At 31.6% G+C, this 6024-nt stretch overlaps 1 long non-coding RNA gene across 2 annotated transcripts; it reads right to left on the reverse strand.

Annotated features, from left to right (window-relative positions):
- Positions 1-1830: 1830 nt before the first annotated feature.
- Positions 1831-5767, reverse strand: LOC143076679 (uncharacterized). 2 transcript variants are annotated; one of them, XR_012978750.1, is made up of 8 exons: positions 5604-5767; positions 5403-5430; positions 4858-4901; positions 4567-4594; positions 3887-3930; positions 3595-3622; positions 2915-2958; positions 1831-2650 (listed from the first exon to the last, which is right to left on the reverse strand). It is a non-coding gene; the product is annotated as an uncharacterized LOC143076679 (long non-coding RNA). The 2 variants fall into 2 exon arrangements; XR_012978749.1 differs by having other exon boundaries at positions 3595-3930.
- Positions 5768-6024: the final 257 nt, after the last annotated feature.

Genomic DNA, 6024 nt, shown 5'->3' on the forward strand with positions numbered 1-6024 from the left:
GTCCCCAAATCCAATATCTGCATAAGGTGACCAGATGTAACCAAATTTAATATCTTCATAAGGTGACCAGAGGTCCTCAAATCCAATATCTGCATAAGGTGACCAGATACATAACAAATCCAATTTTTTCATAGGGTCACCAGAGGTCCCCAAATCGAATATCTGCATAAGGTGACCAGAGGTCCCCAAATCCAATATCTGCATAAGGTGACCAGAGGTCCCCAAATCCAATATCTGCATAAGGTGACCAGAGGTAACTTAATCCAGTATCTGCATTAGCTGACCAATGGTAACCCGATTCCATATCATGTTAAGATGACTAGAGGTAATCTGATACCATATCTGATAAAGTTGATCACATATAGCCAATTAAATATTTTTCTAAGTTAATCCAAAAAGAAAAAGAATTTTTTCAATTAAACCTAAGTAGCGATTTTAAAGCTATCGATAACAAGTTTTAAGTTTAAATAGAAATTTAGTTTTAGTATCATATAGACTTAATGAACCTATCCATCATACTAAAAAAAAAGATAAAATAAATACATACCACTTTCATCTACATTTTCTGTTGACTTCTGAAAAAAGAAGTTAAATATTAAATAATCGTATAGGAAATCAACTGGTTTATCCAAAGGATCTAATGAAGATACGTATAAATTGACTTAATTATCGATTGTAAATTCTCTTGACAACGTAAGCAAGTTCAATTATTTTCTAAGATTTATTTTTAAATGATCATGGAAGATAATGTTCATTCTTTCTGTTCAGTGTTACTAATATAGTAAATGTAATGTTATAGTATTCTATATTTTTGCTGAACCAATGATATATACAAACCTGTTCTTCTTTGTTCACCCTCTTCAAATTTCTTACATTTTCTACAAATGATAAAAAAAACTCAACATTTAAAAAAGAAATTGTAGTGTAATTGCAAATGAGAAAACTAACGGCATAATTGATGTCCAAATAAATGAACGAAAAACAAATATGTAATACAGCAGCAAACGACAACCATTGAATTACATGCTCCTGACTTGGGACAGGTACATACATACATAATGTGTCAGGGTAAACATGTTAGTGGGATACCAACCCTCCCCTAACCTGGGACAGTGGTGTAATAGTACAACATAAGAACGAACTATCAAATCAGTTCGAAAAGGTTTCACTCAACAGATGGATACAACAGGGACCTATATTAACAGTTAATATAGGTCCCTGGATGCAAATAGAAAAACATCTAACAAAAAAGAGTGAAAGTGGCTCGGCACTTATACATCCCAACAACAAAAAGACAATTTGTACAGATCTGAGAGTACTCACTAGTTCAAAGCCAACAACAACTAATAAAACAATCATACATCTAAGACTTTACATGACCATTTTTTGTAAATTTTAATGACCAGTAAATAACAAAATTCGAAATCTGCAAAAGGTGCCAAGAGAATTCAAATAACAACAGAAAGTGACCAAAGATAACTAAATACAATATCTGCTTTAGGTAACCAAGTCTAATAACTGCATTAGGTGACCAGTGGTAACACAATTCTATATCATTTTAAGGTTACTTAGCGTACTTAAATACCATATCTGGTAAAGTTGACCACAAGTAGCCGATTAAATATACCAAAAAAAACAACTTTTCAATCAAACCGAAGTAGCCATTTTACAGCTATCGATAACAAGTTTTAAGTTCAAATAGAATAATAGTTTCAGTATCATACACACTTGATGTACTTATCCATCACATATAAGAATTATATATAACAAATAAAATGCATACATACCACTTTCATCTACATTTTCTGAGGACTTCTGAAAAACAAAAAGATCAATATATGATATTTGTATTAGTAAATTCAATTTTATTTATCCAAAACTATCTTATGAGGATTAGTAAAAATTGACTAAATTATCAACTGTCAATGCACTGGCAATGTTTGAAAGGTCAATGATTTTCTAAGATTTGTTTTTTAAAAGATCAGGATAGACAATTTTCATTCTGTTGAGTGTTATTAATATTTTAAATGTAATATGCAATAAAATTCTATAGTCTTGCTGAACCAGTAATGCATATCAAACCTGTTCTTGTTCTTTATTTCCTGTCTTCGATTGTCTTACATTTCCTACAAATGATAAAAAACATAACATGACTTATATGTTTTGATGACCAGAGGTAACCAAATCTGAAATCAGCATAAGGTGACCAGAGGTAACCAAATCCAATATTAACATACGGTGGCCATAGGTCACCAAATCTAATATTAACATAAGGTGACCAGAGGTCACCTAATCTAATATTTACATAAGGTGACCAGAAGTCACCAAATCCAATATATGAATAAGGTGACCAGAAGTTAACCCATTCTAGCATGTTAAGGTCACCAGAGGTTAACAAATCCCATTTCTGATTAAGATGACCAAATGTAATCAAATTAAATATTTATGTAAGGTAATCAAGAAACAAAAAATGATTTGTTCAATCAAGCCTAAGTGGCCATTTTACCAGAAACGATTGCAAGATTTAAGTTCAAAAAGAATAATAGTTGCAGCATTATATAAACATAGTGTATGTTTCCATCATATTAAAGGTTTGACACAATATATCAAATGCACACATACCACTCTCATCTACATTTTCTGAGGACTTCTGAAAAAAGAAGATAAATATATGTTAATTGTATTAGTAAATTCAATTTTATTTATCCAAAAGTATCTTATGAGGATCAGTATTATCTTACTTAATTATCAACTGTCAATGCTCTTGGCAATGTTTGAAAGATGAAGGACTTTTCTTAGATTTGTTTGTAGATGATCTAGAAAGATAATGTCCATTGTGTAAAGTTTTATCGGTATATTAAACTTAATGTAATAATATTCTTTATTCTTGTTGAACCCATAATGTATATCAAACCTGTTCTTCTTCTTTTTTCTCTTTCTTTCATTGTCTCAAACTTTCTACAAATGATAGGAAAAACATCAACTAGTTGTATGTAAATGTAAATTACAAGAGATAACCAAATCTGAAATCTGCATAAGGTGACCAGAGGTAACCAAATCCAATATTAACATAAGGTGACCAGAGGTAACCAAATCCAATATAAACATAAGGTGACCAGAGATAACCAAATCCAATATAAACATGAGGTGACCAGAGATAACCAAATCCAATATTAACATAAGGTGACCAAAGGTCACCAAATCTAATAAATGAATAAGGTGACCAGAGGTAACCAAATCGAATATTAACATAAGGTGACCAAATCCAATATTATCAAAAGGTGACCAGATGTCACCAAATCCAATATATGAATAAGGTGACCAGAAGTTACCCCATTCTAGCATGTTAAGGCCACCAGAGGAAATCAAATCCCATTTCTGGTTAAGATGACCACATGTAATCAAATTAAATACTTGTGTAAGGTAATCAATAAACAAAAAAATGATTTGTTCAACCAAGCCTAAGTGGCCATTTTACCAGAAACGATTGCAAGTATTAAGTTCAAAAAGAATAATAGTTGCAGCATTATATAAACAGAGTGTATGTTTCCATCATATCAAAGGTTTTATAAAATAAATTAAATGCATACATACCACTCTCATCTACATTTTCTGAGGACTTCTGAAAAAAGAAGATAAATATATGTTAATTGTATTAGTAAATTCAATTTTATTTATCCAAAAGTATCTTATGAGGATCAGTATTATCTGACTTAATTATCAACTGTCAATGCTCTTGGCAATGTTTGAAAGATCAAGGACTTTTCTTAGATTTGTTTGTAGATGATCATGAAAGATAATGTCCATTGTGTAAAGTTTTATCGGTATATTAAACTTAATGTAATAATATTCTTTATTCTTGTTGAACCCATAATGTATATCAAACCTGTTCTTCTTCTTTTTTCTCTTTCTTTCATTGTCTCAAACTTTCTACAAATGATAGGAAAAACATCAACTAGTTGTATGTAAATGTAAATTACAAGAGATAACCAAATCTGAAATCTGCATAAGGTGACCAGAGGTAACCAAATCCAATATTAACATAAGGTGACCAGAGGTAACCAAATCCAATATAAACATAAGGTGACCGGAGATAACCAAATCCAATATAAACATGAGGTGACCAGAGATAACCAAATCCAATATTAACATAAGTTGACCAAAGGTCACCAAATCTAATATATGAATAAGGTGACCAGAGGTAACCAAATCGAATATTAACATAAGGTGACCAAATCCAATATTATCAAAAGGTGACCAGAGGTCACCAAATCCAATATATGAAGAAGGTGACCAGAAGTTACCCCATTCTAGCATGTTAAGGCCACCAGAGGAAATCAAATCCCATTTCTGGTTAAGATGACCACATGTAATCAAATTAAATACTTGTGTAAGGTAATCAATAAACAAAAAAATGATTTGTTCAATCAAGCCTAAGTGGCAATTTTACCAGAAACGATTGCAAGTATTAAGTTCAAAAAGAATAATAGTTGCAGCATTATATAAACAGAGTGTATGTTTCCATCATATCAAAGGTTTTATAAAATAAATTAAATGCATACATACCACTCTCATCTACATTTTCTGAGGACTTCTGAAAAAAGAAGATAAACATATGATAATTGTATTAGTAAATTCAATTTTATTTATCCAAAAGTATCTGATGAGGATAAGTAGAAATTTACTAAATTATCAACTGTCCATGCTCTTGGCAATGATGAAAGATCAAGGATTTTTCTTAGATTTGTTTGTAGATGATCATGAAAGATAATGTTCATTGTGTAAAATTTTATCGGTATATTAAACTTAATGTAATAATATTCTATATTCTTGTTGAACCCATAATGTATATCAAACCTGTTCTTCTTCTTTTTTCTCTTTCTTTCATTGTCTCAAACTTTCTACAAATGATATGAAAAACATCAACTAGTTGTATGTAAATGTTAATTACCAGAGATAACCAAATCTGAAATCTGCATAAGGTGACCAGAGGTAACCAAATCCAATATTAACATAAGGTGACCAGAGGTCACCAAATCTAATATTTAGATAAGATGACCAGAGGTCACCAAATCCAATATTTACATAAGGTGACCAGAGGTGACCAAATCCAATATATGAAAAAGGTGACCAGAAGTTACCTCATTCTAGCATATTAAAGCAAACAGAGGTTAACCAATCCCATTTCTAGTTAAGATGACCACATGTAATCAAATTAAATATTTGTGTAAGGTAATCAAGAAACAAAAAATGATTTGTTCAATCAAGCCTAATCGGCCATTTTACCAGAAACGATTGCAAGTTTTAAGTTCAAAAAGAATAATAGTTGCAGCATTATATAAACATAGTGTATGTTTCCATCTTATTAAAGGTTTGATACAATAAATTAAATGCATACATACCACTCTCATCTACATTTTCTGGGGACTTCTGAAAAAAGATTTCCTTCTAGTCTGTGATTCGAACATTTGAAAAAACGTGTCATCACAAATGACAAATCATGCAAAATGGATGAAACAAATATTTTGCTTTGAATGACTTAATTAAACTTAAGTTTGTGTTATTCATTGTATTTAATTGCTCGCTATGTTAATTTTACTTACAGATAATACAGACGGTGACAGGCTCTAGATCTATGGTGTATTGCTAAATAGAAAGAAGAATTGTCTATTTTTAGTTTTCTATTTTTAGAACTACAATATTACTACACAGAAGAGTACTATTTATAGGGTGACCAGTGGGCACCGTTCAGCGTAACTATTATCCTTGTGCGGTCAGTGGCGGATCTAGGGGAGGGGGATTCCGGAGGTTGAACCTCCCTTTTTTGTTGACGATCAATTCATTTGGATAGGGATATCAGTTGGAACTGACCCTTTATCCTGGGTTAGGATCCATGTCCCCATTCAAATGCATTGATCACCCTACAAAAGGGCGATTCCAACCGGGAACCCTCCTGGATCCGCCACTGCACACTACTCGGACCTGTTTAGTGAGTGATGCGAAAAAAACTCAATTTACATTATG

The sequence above is a fragment of the Mytilus galloprovincialis genome, chromosome 5, assembly GCF_965363235.1.
Source record: "Mytilus galloprovincialis chromosome 5, xbMytGall1.hap1.1, whole genome shotgun sequence".
Lineage (NCBI taxonomy): Eukaryota > Metazoa > Mollusca > Bivalvia > Mytilida > Mytilidae > Mytilus > Mytilus galloprovincialis.